The sequence below is a fragment of the Medicago sativa genome, chromosome 1, assembly GCF_051527215.1.
Source record: "Medicago sativa cultivar Bolivia chromosome 1, Bolivia_mono, whole genome shotgun sequence".
In the NCBI taxonomy this organism is placed as follows: domain Eukaryota; kingdom Viridiplantae; phylum Streptophyta; class Magnoliopsida; order Fabales; family Fabaceae; genus Medicago; species Medicago sativa.
Genome location: NC_140749.1, coordinates 80,823,726 through 80,838,989, shown reverse-complemented (window position 1 = coordinate 80,838,989; position 15,264 = coordinate 80,823,726). Strand labels below are relative to the sequence as shown.

The 15,264-nt window shown below is 31.9% G+C and overlaps 1 pseudogene; it reads left to right on the top strand.

Moving 5' to 3' along the window:
- Nucleotides 1-11,341: 11,341 nt before the first annotated feature.
- On the top strand, nt 11,342-14,753 carry LOC146958013 (akuammiline synthase 2-like; annotated as a pseudogene).
- Nucleotides 14,754-15,264: the final 511 nt, after the last annotated feature.

Sequence of the window (15,264 nt, the reverse complement as noted above, 5' to 3'; positions counted from 1 at the left end):
ATTAATTTTAATAGGTAGTAATTGGTAGAGTGATTAGTGCATATTTTAGTGGTAAAATTCGAGGGAAATTTCACCTGAAACGCATATCCTCCTACCACTCTGTATCAGATAGCACAGTATGGTGTAAATAATCCATATGTGAAACATTGAAATGTTAGTAGCCTAATATGACAGGAATTAGTGTATGCGTTAAACAGCAGGGCGCGTATGCGTGAAACAGCAAGGCCTAAAAAATGTATGCGCGAAACATCTTCAATTGCCATAAACTTAGGGATGTTTATGTGTATGCGTGAAACATTTTTAATGGCCATTAACGACGTTTTCAAGCCATTAACTACGTTCTTAATTGCCATTATAAGTGAGCATTAATAGGTATTCAATTGGCAGTAATTGGTAGAGTGATTAGTACATGTTTCGACTTGATTAGGCTTTAATAGGTATTCAATTGCATTAACGAAGTGAGAGAACTTTTTTCAAGGTCGAATAAACGGATGTGATCAAATGCTTGAACGGATGAGATTACTCGAGCAATTACTACATGTTCAGGAGGGAAAAAAGCTAGGGAATTAGGGCAAAATAGGGAGGATTAGGGCAAACATGCTAGCCAAGCAAGTCTAGCTTTTATAATAAAGGATATATATTGTAGTCAAATAACTTAGTCTTAATTCTTAAGTTTTCTTTTATTCAAATTAAGAAAAATTATAAATGGATGAATAAATACGACAACTTTACGAATTTTCCTTATTAACAATGATTTTCTTTTTATTTTATATATAGAAAAATTAGAGCGAAGGATGTTGTCGATCTAAGACGGTGAAGTTCTTAGAGCTCAAAGAAAAATGTTTTACATTTACCTCCCTTTAAAGCATTAGCAGAATTCAAATTTAGGATCTCTCATGTTCAATGTCTATTTTTTTAATCATTAAATCAAATTCTTAAAATTATAATTATTTTTATTAAAATATTTTTCTTGTGAAGTTTAAAAATATGAATTAGTATTCATTTTTAACTATTCATGGTTATTTTTTACGATTTAGACCAATTCATTGTTGATAAATATTAATAGTTTCTTATGGTATCATAGTGTTTGTAAATATAACATAGATGTCCGTATTGTATCCAACTGTATATTTAGAGGTTTCATTCATATCTTATTATGGATAGGATATTAATTATTATGATATTTTTTTCGTCAAATAGTTTAATGACTTGAAATTCACAATTTTAAAATGAATAAGTATAATGTTTGGAGTTTGAACTCCAACCCCTACATATATTATGTAATGTCTCTACCATCCAAGCTAAGCTCATGTGACGGTTAGTATGATACTTTATTAGTGCATGGTCTTTAAAATAATACGATATCTCCGAATTTACAGGACTTCTTTACACAGTTTACGCATATTGATTTTTTAAAAATGAATACTATATCTAAATTATCTTTTGCGTCTAAATAAATTCAATATTGATTTTTTATATTGCAAGTCAAATTGATACTGGTATTATTAATAAAAACTTAATAAAAAATATATTTGAAAAATAAATAAGAAATGCATTTAAAAATTTGTAAAACATCTTATAATTAAGGACAAAAATATCTTCTAAAAATGTATTATAATTAACTAGTGTTCAAATAGGAACTTTGTGTCCGTATGTCTGCTCTTTTTATTGCGATAATACATATAAATTACGACCAATATTTTTAACGGAATTTTGATTAAAATAATTTTGATTTTGATTAAAATTATAAGTATGGATAATAGATATTTTGCACTTTCATATTGTAACAAACTATACTTATCATTTTCAATGATATAAATAATATAATATAAATTATTATCATGTTGAATGACACCAACAAAATAACATTCATATAATCAAATTTGTTTAAGGGTATAATTGAAAGTGAAAAAGACAGTCTAAACCACATATTCTCTTTATAATATAATATAGATGTATTATATTTAAGGACAAAGAGAGTAACGAATATGTTAATTTAGTTTGTATATTGTAATTATTTTTAAATGTTAATTAGTGGATGTAATAATTTTTTTTTGAATAATTAGTGCATGTCATAATTAAAAAGTAGTAAAATAATACAATCATATTTTTTTATCTTACGTACATCAAACACATGGTGTCTATATTGTCTTTTTTTTCGAGGGTCTATATTGTCTTATCATATTCTTATTTATGCGCATCAAATAGACTCATTAACGTACACACTAGTTTGTGGTAAAACAAGTCCTCGTGAACATAGCTCAGTTGGTAAGGACAATGCATAAAATATGCAAGGTCCGGGGTTCAAACCCCGGTCACCACCACAAAAAAAAGTTTGTGGTAAAACAAAAGTTATAATGTGCATCGATTTCATTTAGAAAAGTAAGACATTTTTTTCTAAAAAAAGGCAAGAATATATTGTGAGAAGGAAAAATAAGACTTATTATATCCTTAAAAAAAAAACTTATTATATATGATAATATTTTAAAAAATAAAGAATTTGACTTTCATATGATAATATTTTCCTTCCTTCAAAAGTATATAAAAAGTTTACACATAAATGAAAGGCAAGCGGACAATAAGTTGCGTTGCTAAATTTTATAAAAGACAAAATCAATCCTTTAAAAAGTTATATATAGATCTAGGAGATGCAACGTCACTATGCATGAACTTTTGAACTCTATGTGGAAGTTCCAAACCTCTGGTACTAGGAAATAAAAAATGTCAAACACAAATTTTATAAAAACATGTTGATTGTAAGAACATGTTTCTCATGTTTGACCACATTGCTTGGAGCGACTTTGAGGGTTGTCCATTCCACGTTAAAAGCCTCATCCTCTCAATCCTACAAGTTGAAAAATTCCAGTCAAATCGATGCATGCATCTTTCCCTCCTAAGTGTCGATCTACTCTCCTGCGAGTTGGTCAAAAAGTTTAGACGCGTCTCTTTCTCTGTAGATACTCTTGTCTGCCTAAATATATATAAAAAATGACATTCGTGGCAAAGTCATGCCTATTTTTTAAGCCTGGAAGCTTCCTCTAATGAACTATGTGCTCTCGAGAGGTATCCAAGTATGTTGGACCGTCAATATATTTCTAAGGGCCTAAAACCCTCTAGAAAGGCTTAGGCGTCCTCCAGAACGGCTCCGGAAGTCTAGGTGTCCCCTTTCAAAGGTGTCGCCTTAACCAGCTTCTAGAAGCATCTAGAACCAGGTAAAAAGACCTAAAGCCCAGCTTACTTGGGGCTTAAGTCACACTAAAACAAGCCCACAAAGGACTATAAATACCACCTTTGGAATCATTCTCAAGGCATCTCATAAACAGTCTAAACCCTAGATACGATTATTGTACTCCTGCAAGTACATACGTCTTATGTCAAATAAGACATACCTCATTAATAGAAAATTATGGAATTATGAGGCGATACTTGAGGATAGTTTGATACTCTGCTGACGAGGTATGCTGGCCTAAACTATCAATAAGGATAGGTAGAAATAAATCTTAACTAAATTGGTGACATAAGTTTTTTTTTTTTTAGCAAAAATTGGTGACATAAGTTGACTAATATATTTTGAGTCAACATAAAAAACACCATTTATAAACGGACTACCATTTTTATATAATAGTTTATTTTGAATAATTTATAAATTAAATAACAATGCTATAAAAATACATTTTACTAATTGTGCATCAATTTTTTTTTTGGTGTGCAGGCGTCAAACTTCTTTTAAAATAAAATTACTCATTTCAATCACTCAACTAAAAATTTTATTTTTGACTTAATTAAACGTCACCCTATGGTGTTTTTTTTTTGTTACACGCTAGGGTGTTTCACATCTACACATTTTTGATTCAAGACATCAATGATTTAATTGAGCAACGTAATGTCACAATTTACTGCACTCTTTAAGAGGAAAACCAACATGCAGATTTTGTGGCTAAACTTAGAACTTCATCAAACATTAAACATAAGACATAGATCTCCTACTCTATGGCTTTCCGCTGGAAGATCTTATGATCTTTTTAAAGATTGACGTGGCTGACACTTTCTTTTCTGGAGAGTAGTTTTTATGCTTTTTGTTTTGTTTAGCATTGTAAATAAAATTAAAGATTTGAACATTTAGAGAATTGCTTTAAATGCTCTATTTTATCATTAACCTTCATCGACAAAAAAAGTAAAGTAAAAAAATGTAATAAGAAAAAGTAAAGTAAAAATTACTAATTGTTTTTTATTTTATTTGTTCTTAAATATAAGATTCTTTATCCAAAAATACTTGAATGAGATGGTAATACATATTTTTCAGCTTAACTATACGTCTGAGTTTGAATACAACAGAATTAAATTTTTTCTAACGAGAGTTTTATTAGTCATTACAGTCCTACTTAACTTGATTGATTAGTTTTTAAAGTTGCACACAGACGATACTCTTATTAAAAAAAATATTGTCTATATTTATTTATCTCTATACAAACCATTTTTGTGTATTCGTAGGTAATTAGAGGCTAATTTGATAATTGGACATCTTCCTCTACTTCACGCCTGAGACAGATGTAAGTAGTCTTTCATAGGACCATCTTTGAATTGGGACATATTGCCTGCTACGTTGGCCCCTGACCCAGTTAGAAACAGTAGGAAACAAACTACTTCAATGTGTGGAGAAAAATTAGTGATAACCAATAATTAAAGGAACCAAACAAAACAAATACAATAAAAATAAGATAAAAGAGAAGAAGAGCAAACACCATGACATTTTCAGTTCATCCCGAATCAACCAACGTAGGGGAAGAGAGCAACTCATCAATCCACGATTGACGAGTTTCTTAGAAACAGATACAAGGATTACAAGAAATTAACCTTTAAAAAGTTCTCCAAGAATAAACTCTAATTTCCACCATTTTTCAATATCTTCCTTCAAACAAGAGACTCAATGATTTCGCTCACATATGTGTTTAGATTGTTTGTCAACCCTAAAGTATAACCTAAAAGCATTCAATTTTGTCTTTAACTTCCTAAGGATCCCCCTTTTGATAAATCATAGTGTGTCTCACCCTTCTTTCCTTGAACAGGAGTTACAATGTGATCAAGGAATTTAGTTCTTAATATTTTCCAGTAACATCCCCTAAACTTATCTCCTTTACATTCTTATAATAACTCAATGATTTTCACCTAAATCTCTCCTCAAAAAGCACCAACTCTTTACTATTAGAGACAATAGACCTCCAAGATCCAAAGGTTACTTTATTGACAAATAGATTAAATGGTTAAGATTAAAAAAAATTAACTAGATCTTTGGTCGACCAACTATAATGTTACTGCGCCTTACATCTTTCGGATTAAAAGTTAATAGAGGATACCAACTTGACTAACAGAAGTACAATTCTTCCTTAAAAAAAAAAAAGAAAAGAAGTACAACTAAAATTTAAAAGATTTGAATATAACGACAATTAATTATGAGAGCAAAATAAAACTACAGTTAAAACTCTATAAATTAATAACGTCAGGACCGGAGAAATTTATTAATTTAGAGAGTTATTAATTTATCGATAAATTAATAATTATTAATTTAAAGAGTTTTTAAGTAATTATACTGTACATACCAAACAAAAAGGCAAATTAGTCTATGCCTCTTAGAATTACGTTGCAGCGAACCTTGAGACTCAACGTAAATTAGGAACTATTGTGTTCATATGCATTGGAAATCAATAATGACTTTTGAAGTACAGTAAATGTAAACAAGAGGAACAAATGTGTTCAATGTATTCTTAATATATTTTTTTCAGTTTCTATGAATTATTAATTTATGATTTTCTTGGGACCGAAAATTATAAAGGGATCTCCCGAAAAATTATTATCTTATTATTTTATCGAGTTTTTCAATTTTTTACATTGGCCCAAGTCGGGACCGGACAAATTTATTATTTTAGAGAGTTTATTAATTTACCGAGTATTAAATTAAAGAGTTTCTACTGTAATAAATTAGTTAGGGAAAAATTAACAATTTAGCCATGTTTCTTTGAAGTTTTTTGAAGTGCTTAAGCAAGATAACACATTTTTCTTTGAAAATGAATAAGAAATTGGTTAACAAGATAACACAATTCTGGATTACACCGTAATGCGTGAGGAGTGCAACCGTGTAGTTGGTCAACAAGTGATATCACCTAAACCTGCATTTGTTCTTTTCCTTTTTGGTGCCATTGCATTCGACAATTAGTTGTAAAGAATCCGTCAAGTAATTAGAATGGTACGTAATGATTTTTACATCTTTTATAAGTATGATTTTACTTTGAAAAGAAAATTTTAGCCGGCTAGTTTGAAAGAATATGCTCTATAAAGCAACGTGTTCATATAACTAATAGTAAATATTATTTAAAGATAATTTAGTGAAGTGTAATGTGAATGAACTGATTTCAAATTGATCGTGAAGATCAATTAATTTATAGTATATTGTATTTTCTAAATGCAGAGAATTTGGATAAACCTGTTTGATACGAAAAAAAAAAATTTGGAATTTCAAATATATTAATATATTTTTATGTTTTTTTTTGTGGTAAAATCAAATAATTTTATTAATAACAATTTTTAAAACACAAGGCGTGCTTTGAAAATGAATTGCAACTAAAAAACGAACCAAATTACCCACTCAAAGTGGATGATCCAATCTGCACTAATTCAAATCATAATGAAAATATTTATAATAACTTTTCAAGCACTACCATGATATTCCTCACAAAAAAAAAAAAAACACTACCATGATAAAAAAAATTGAACGGCCAATTAATTGAATATCATTATCTTCTTGCACCTTGAACACCAAATTATTACGTATTATATTATCATGTTATATACTATACTATTATATACATACATATATCAACAATTAAGGTGGGGATTAAGAGCTTTCGGCAATAAACTTCTTTAAATGTATATTTTTTTTTTTTTTCACAAACTAAAATGAGATATATTAAATGTATATTTTTTTTTGTTTCTTAAACAAAGTTATACTACCATTGGTTTTTTTTTTTTGACAAAAACAAAACGATATTCATTCATTCAAATCGATAGAATACATCAGAATCAAGATCGCTAAAAACGTAAAGGATGAATTTGCGAACAAACTCACAACACCCAAGTTAATAACATACAACGGCAAAATGCCTACAAATATGATAAAATCTAAATCACCAGAATACTCTTGCTTTTGGATCTGCAACATTGGCGTCCAAATCATTGATTGAATCTGTGATTGACTGAAGCTGATCTTTCAATATGAACCAACGAACACCGCAACAAGATGCCAAATCAAACAACGCCGCACAAGACGACGAACAACACAAGGTCGCACTCAGACGACGAAATCACGAAAAAACACAAAAGAAAACGCTTAATATTTGTGAAAATCATTTATTTAGATCGAAAGAAAGTGGAAAACTGATTAAAGTCTAATAACAAAAATAATCTAGTGTGTGGACATGCTCTATAACATTTCATAACTATTTTATTGAAAAATATTTGAAACCAATTTGGTTTTTGTTAAATAATTGACCATGCAAACCTATTATTTTGAAAAGATAAAAATCCAACAATATGAGGATACGTGCAAGTTTTGTCATGTGATGTTTATTTTAAGTAAGATGCAAAGGCAAACGAATTTTCTACTCTCAATATCTTCAAAGCATCGATGCACCTTATATTTTGACTTATAAGTTATATATAGTGATACTAATGGTTTGGAATGGTAGTTGATAATTCAGAAAACCAAACCACGATGAATAACTAATTTGTATATGGAGTAAAAATAACTAAAAATCCAGTAAATAAGTAAAGGATAACTATAAAACTCTTCGTCGTTTTTTTTGTCTCCTATGATAACTACATGTGATAGGAATTTTGAGGTTCCGAGGGATGCTTTCTCTACGGATGTGGAGACCATAAATGTCTCATCTGACTCGCAAAATGTTGTCTCTGAAGCTGCTATTGTCTCTCCTTTAGAGGTTGTTGAGGTAGTGTCTTTTCCTCGTGACAAGGCACACACTTCTACTGATGAAAGGCCCTCAAAGGTTGTGGATCCAGTTACTCTGTTACGTTGGACTAATACTCCAGTTCTCACCCCTTTGGCTTTGCCTAGCAGTTCTATTCCGAGGTTTCCTGTAGAGACAGGTGATTGCGCTCATATTGCAGCTATTGATGCTAGTGTCAAGGTTACTCTTGACAACACCACCTCTCATCCATCTATGTCGCAGCCTGTAACTACCTACTATGATAGTTTGACAAGTGACAAGCTCCCTTCAAACCAAAACTTGGTTCATGCCTCCAAACCCTCTCTCCATTCTGCTGCAGCCCTTAAGAGTGTGCAAATTCTCTCCAAATTCTGGGGGAATGAAGCTGAGGAAGAGGACAACGATGAAGCCATCACATCAACCTTAGAGCAGCATTATCCATGTCTGTCAGAGAGCACTAAGGCAGATAAAAAGCAGAAGAAGCAGGTGAACAAAGTGAAGCCTACTAGCTTCAATTCAGCAGGAATGAGGACCCGTGCTCAAAAGGGTACCTCCAAAGCTGCCTCGCCATATACCGAATAGTTGGTTCAAATCTTTGTGAACCTGGATGTTTAACTAGTAGCTTCTGACATTTCTCTGGTGTTCTTTTTTAGTAGTTTCATTGTTAGTTTTTTTCATGGAGGTTTTGCACAAGCCTTACTTGTTATAGATCTATGCGATGTAATGTTTTGCACCTTCTTTTGATGTTAGCTCTTTTGATGTTAAGGGTTCTGGCCCTCTCCAGGTCTTTTATAGTATTTCTTTGCTTGATAAAAAAAAAGGGAACTTTTCGTCATTTTTTTTCGTAAAAAAACTCTTCATAGCCATTTTTGCCTGTTGGCAACGAAATAAACCAGAAAACACGGTCATAATCCAACAAGTCTTGTTCGACTTAATTTAGTTTTATTCCTTGTTGATGTAATGATGATTTCAATGTACAATTTTGACCTTTAATATATTTAATATTTATTAGAAAAATGTTGATCGAAACAAATCTCAAACATCTTATATGACAAACATGATCACTATGAGCCAAACTAATTTCTTCAACAGTTTCATCCATGCACGCCTTGATTTCTTTGTATGTCCTGATCTGAATCAAACTTTTCTGAATATCATGAGCAAATTTCATCAAGGACGGTAGTCTAACTTGATTGATCCTTCACATTATACTGATAAAATATAAAGAACATAATTCTCAAAATCGTCGTCATTTTGGAGTTTCATCGGACTGAGCCAAACACATCTGAATAGATCAACAAACATTGATACTGTACACTATAATTATTCACCCTTTTTGTTTTGTATGGTTGTGGTTCGGACAATCGTTAATTTAGTCAAGTTGATTCTTTAAGCTCATGTAACATTCTTTTGCTAAATCGATTTATTTTTAGACAAAACAGAAACTTCAGAGTCAGAGGCCATTTATTTGGCTTAAATTTTGTAGGCTAAGAACAAAGACTTATGTTGTTTTATGCTTGGGCCTACACTGAATCTATGTTGTTTTTGGATTTCCAAACTGTTGTATTTGGATTTCCAAATTCTATTATCTACCGAAGTTGTTACTAGGTTGAGTCACGACCAGGTCGCTCTCTTTAAGACGTTTCATGGCACTACCCAAAATTGTGCAAGGTAGACTATCAACCACGCCGCCTCCAGGATAAAACAAGCCCAGCTACAACTGTTCGATTAACTACTGCACTGTAGAAAATCGTTCGAGATTTACACCTTCGAATATGGTACTAAGACCACTCTTTAATACTGAAACCACTTTAATATGGTATTATTACCATTCTATATGGTGCTAAGACCACTCAAATATGGTGTTTCCACCATTCTAACCTTTAAGTTCTCCAAACTTTCAATATGGTACTACGACCACTCAAATATGGTGATACCACCATTTCTCCTCAAATAGAAGAATATTTAAATAATTTATATACTGTTAAGATCATTCATAATTCCGACGGGACATTATTATTACGAAAGGGACTATGATCTTAATAGTACTCTTTATTCCGAAGGGACTATGAACTTAAGACCACTCTTAATTCCGAAGGGACATTAAACCGAAAAGGGACTATGGTCTTAAGAACACTCTTAATTCCGAAGGGACGGAAAGGAGTAGAAGCAGAAGAAACTCGTTAGCACAAGTTGGAGGGAGAAGAGAGAAACCGCACAGGAAGCATCAACTGTGCGATTTGGTGTATTTTTTGAACTGAGTGGTGTCCTCTATTTATATAGAGATTCTGTAACTGTTTTAGCACAAATTGCGACAACAGTTACTCTTAATGAATAAAGTTAAAATGAAGTTTATCCATTAATCAGTTCTACAACATTTGTGGATAGGATCAAAAGAAACAAATCCACAAAAGTGGAGGAAACAAATTATTGGATTTGAATGAAGGAAATATAAGAGATTTAATTAAATTCTTATTCTTATCACAACCACCATAAGCTAAATTAATGGGAAGTGATATTCTCGAATAAAAATAATAATTACTATTATTTTTATCATTATCAAGTATTTAAAATTAAATACCGCAATTTAAACACTACTAATGTGTGTTCTATTTTATGTGGCACCCTCACACTCTATTTTTTCAATTCACACAACATTAGATCAAAGTATAATTACTTGGTGTTTAATCTTCCAATTTATTTTCCAACGTCACACTAATGTTCCAACAATCTAGCACGCCAGAAAAAACCTTCACCAGGAATTGTAAATGTCTAGAATTCAATCTAACACTTGTAGGTAGATATGCCGATATCATTAATCAGTAATAAATAACAAAGTAACTTCAATGAAGGCTTAGTATTTTCATATCTTGCCAAAAAGAAATTGATAAGAACCGTCTGAGTTAAACCATGAGTTATAAAAGTTCACTTTTTGTATTCATTTTAAAAACCGTTTGAGTTAAACGTTGAGTTATAATAGTTACTCTTTATATTATGCAGTATTATAAGTTTCACTTCCTTTTAAAAAGTATTTATAATTTTATTTTATTTTTTGGGGTCAAATGAAGGATCATAATATGTAACACACACTGTCAAGAGGCTAATGTTAGAAATAGACTTCCCATAAACCATTAATTAATTAATTTGATACAATTAAAAACTTCCACTAATTAATAACTAGATAAATTATATGGAGTTTGATCTTATATATAATATGTTTCAACTAGTAAAATTCAATTCTAATTAGTAACTTGTCCCTTCAACAGTTTTACTAAATACCCATATTATAAAATCAATCAATTTAAAGGGACATCAAACATGTTAACATGAAGTAGTTAATTATTATGGATATCACAATTACATCAAGAGAAACAATCAAACCATCATTTCCAACATCAAATGAACACAAATTCTTCAAACTCTGTCTATTTGATCAGCTTCAATTAGTAACCTATTTACCAATGGTTATGTTTTACCCCAAAAAACAAGGCCTAACAGAAATCTCCCATTTCATTTCTCAATTAAAAAATTCACTTTCAGAAACATTAACCATTTTCTACCCTGTAGCAGGCAGAAGAAATGATCACACCTTTATCACTTGCAATGATGAAGGTGCTATTTACTTGGAAGCCAAGGTAAATCAAACCATGGTTGAATTTCTCACACCACCTAAACTAGAGTTTCTAAATAAATTGCTTCCATGTGAGCCTAATAAGATGCATTCAAATAAAGATAAAGATTTACCACAAGTACTTGTACAAGTTAATATATTCAATTGTGGTGGAATAGCCTTAGGTACTTGTAATCTCCATACCCTCCTCGACGGTTGTTCCGGCAGCCTCTTCCAAACTACTTGGGCTGCCATTTGTCGCGGCGCCTCTAGAGACGAATTACCATGCCCCGATTTCTTTTCCGCTTCATCTTTCTTTCCACCAATAAATCATGTTGGTAAGAATACTAACGAGGACGTAGACGTACAAAAAAAATGTAGCACAAGACGATTTGTGTTCGGCTCTGAATCCATTGAAACTCTAAGAGCTAAAGCAAAAGACGACGATGATAATGGTAATGTTGATGGAAATTCTAAATTTCCTACAAGATATGAAGCATTGGCTGCTTTCATTTGGAAACACATGACGCTTGCATGCAAAATGGACGGAGGTGTAGATAGCAATAAACCAACATTGGCTATGCATATTTTGGACATGAGGAGAAGGATGGGTGAGCCTTTTTCTAATTACACAATAGGCAACATTTTATGGCCAGTGATGGTGTTTTGTGAAAGTGTTACTTTACAAACTGATATTAAATATTTGGTTAGAATTTGTAAGGAGAAATTTGGGAAGATTTCAAGGGAATTGTTTTTAAGAGTGAAGAGTGATCCAAGTATGTTAGGGAGCAATGAATGTGTGGATTTGCCACAAGGTATTGAAACAATAAGTCTAATTCCAATTGTTTTGACTAGTTGGTGTGGTTTGAATTTTAGTGAGCTTAATTTTGGTTGGGGCAAACCTTTTTGGGTTGGTGTCAGAGGAGGTGATCAAGAAACTCTTCCAAATGTAGCTGTTATTATGGAAACAGATGAAGGTATGGAAGCTTGGGTGACAATGGAAATGCATAATATAGCTTACTTGGAAAATGATAGGGAGTTTCTCAAATTTGCTTTGCCTAATCCTAGTGTTACAAACATTTAGTTTAATATATGCAAATGAATTAGTGATTGTTTTGTTTTAAGGTAGGGACTCCCAAACTTGAATTTACTATGGCCAAACATAGTGTTACATTTGTTTTTGTGACTGGTTTTTATATTGAGAATCAATGTTAGCTCTGGAATTAATTCTAAGTTGAAACAAATTAGTTGTTGTTTTTCATTGCAAGTGTTAATTTGATTAAGAGAGAGAGAGATAGAAAATATCGTTGATGATTTTCATTCCAAAGTCGATGGTGTTCAGAAGGAGCTTGATGCTGTTCTCGCAAAGAAATTTGAAATCCATTGCCACTTGCAAAGGTTTTTCAAACAATGTGAGTTATGAATTATTTTGGTGAAGAAATTTAACTGTGACTAAGCCATCGAGCCGTTGATTAGTTCAAAACTGTGCTTAGTATGTGATAATCATTGTCTTCAACCTCGTAGTTAAGTTATTTCTTTATTCAATAATTTGACTATCATATATAAATCCAATGAATTTTATGTCAATTTGGTCACAGCTTAAGCAATATATGTTGATGCGTTGAGAATGTTTTCAATATGTCACAGCAACTAGCAGAGTTCAGTTTATGTAGTGGACAACAGTTATGAATGGCAAGAATTGTTGCCAAGTTTTGGTATCATGTTGACTGTTGTTATGCTAATGACGACCAAGACACAAACACTTCAAATTACCCCAACCTACTTCCAACGTTTCCCTCAACGTAGCCTGCCGAATGACTTTTTTATCGAGTATATCAATGGCAATACCTCACTTTACCACGTGGACCAATTTATTTACTTCTCCAAAATCTATCTTCTCAGAATACATCTCCAATTCTAGTTTTGAAATTCATCAAACCCCTTTAGTTTTTTTTTTTGTGCAAATTTATTGTATTCTACACATTGCATGAAGGCTACATTTCTTTAGTGGTGTACCTTGTTTTAAATGGAATCAATTATTTTAGCTGTTATTGCAAGGAAGTTAAGATTGTTGTGTATTACCTAGTTCCATGGTGAATTTGTATGTATTGCGATTTCCACACTTCTGTTACTAAACTTTATACATGGCAGTTATCTACCCTCCTGAATTTGCATCGAATACTTCTTACTTAAATTGTTTTTTAGCACATCTACTACCTGAAGTTACATTTTTTTTTAACAGTGATCAACAGTTATTGCATCATGAAAATGATAAGTACTAGATAGATTAGTAAGAAGTAGCTTACTTAGACAGCATGTTACCTTGCTAATTAAGTTAGTTACACTGATCCTATGTGATTACTTGCACAATAAGCTAGCACAAGCTTCATTTGTATATAAATAGTACTTGTACAATCCTTATCAATCAATGAATTCACTATTTTCATTCACTTCATAGTAACAGTTGAATCCACATTTTTTATCATGTCAATTTTCAGTTTATTGTACATGAAATAAAGTACTATTGTCTCATTTTAGTTTGCACTTCAAGCTTAACATTTGAAGCTCATATTTATTTCTGCGTAAGCAAGTCGTTTACCTTGAGGATATTTGGCGCCACCATGCGGAAAAACCTACATTGGTTTCTACTTTCTAGTGTACTCAGTATGGCTAAGTTGTAAGCACAATGTCAATTCTGTTAGACTTTCCTTTTGTTGATTGTGTGAACTGTCTAGCTTGTGTTCGCCGGGCTTGGAAAGGATGTCGGTGAAACTGAGTGCCTTGCCACAACAGAAGAATTTGAGTTTGTTCCTTGCCTTCATCTCTATGTTTCAGCTGTGTATGAAGAAGATATTTGGCACCCTCTTTGGGCACCTCCCAGTGGCTTAATAAGCTTATGCGCACTCACAACAGGATAAAAGACTAAAAATTGATCAATCACGAAAGTAGAGTCCTACAACTTCAATATACTAATCCTAAATATACATTTAATTTGGGTTAATTCTATGATGCGCAAGTGATATAAGTCTTGCACCGTGCACAAGTTAAATTGAGAGGTTTCATTGATTTTTCGGTGGACCACCTACATATGTTCGTTCCATCTCCTCATATCGGTCCCACTCCTAGCTACCTCCCGTCTCTATCTCCCTCTCCCTTTCTTATTAATCCAACTGCAAAAAAACTTGTGGATGATAACATACCTATATTACTTTTGCAGCTTTGAGAGACTATGTTGTCATTCTCATAAGTAGTAGGTATACCTACAAATATATGCGACTATAGATTTAGTAAAATCTCTTGCTGGCTCCTCCAATAGAAAGTGAGCCATATTATTTATTGGTGTTGCATAAGATTTTGCCCAATTACAAGTGTTAAAATGTCATAGTAGTAGTGTGCTACAAGCTTTTCTCTTGTATTTAATTGTTTTCCTTAATAGTATATGTTGTGAGAGGAAGACAAAAGTTTTGTTTTCTGAATACCATCCAATCCATGAGACCAACCTTTGTTAAAACACTACGGAGTTAGCTTTATTACTTGTAGGGGTGGTTAAGAATCATATCCAACATTATTCATTCATATTAATTTCCCAGTGATATACATGAATATGCATTGAGAACTAATATGGACAACATTGCCTTATTGTATATATGATCTAAA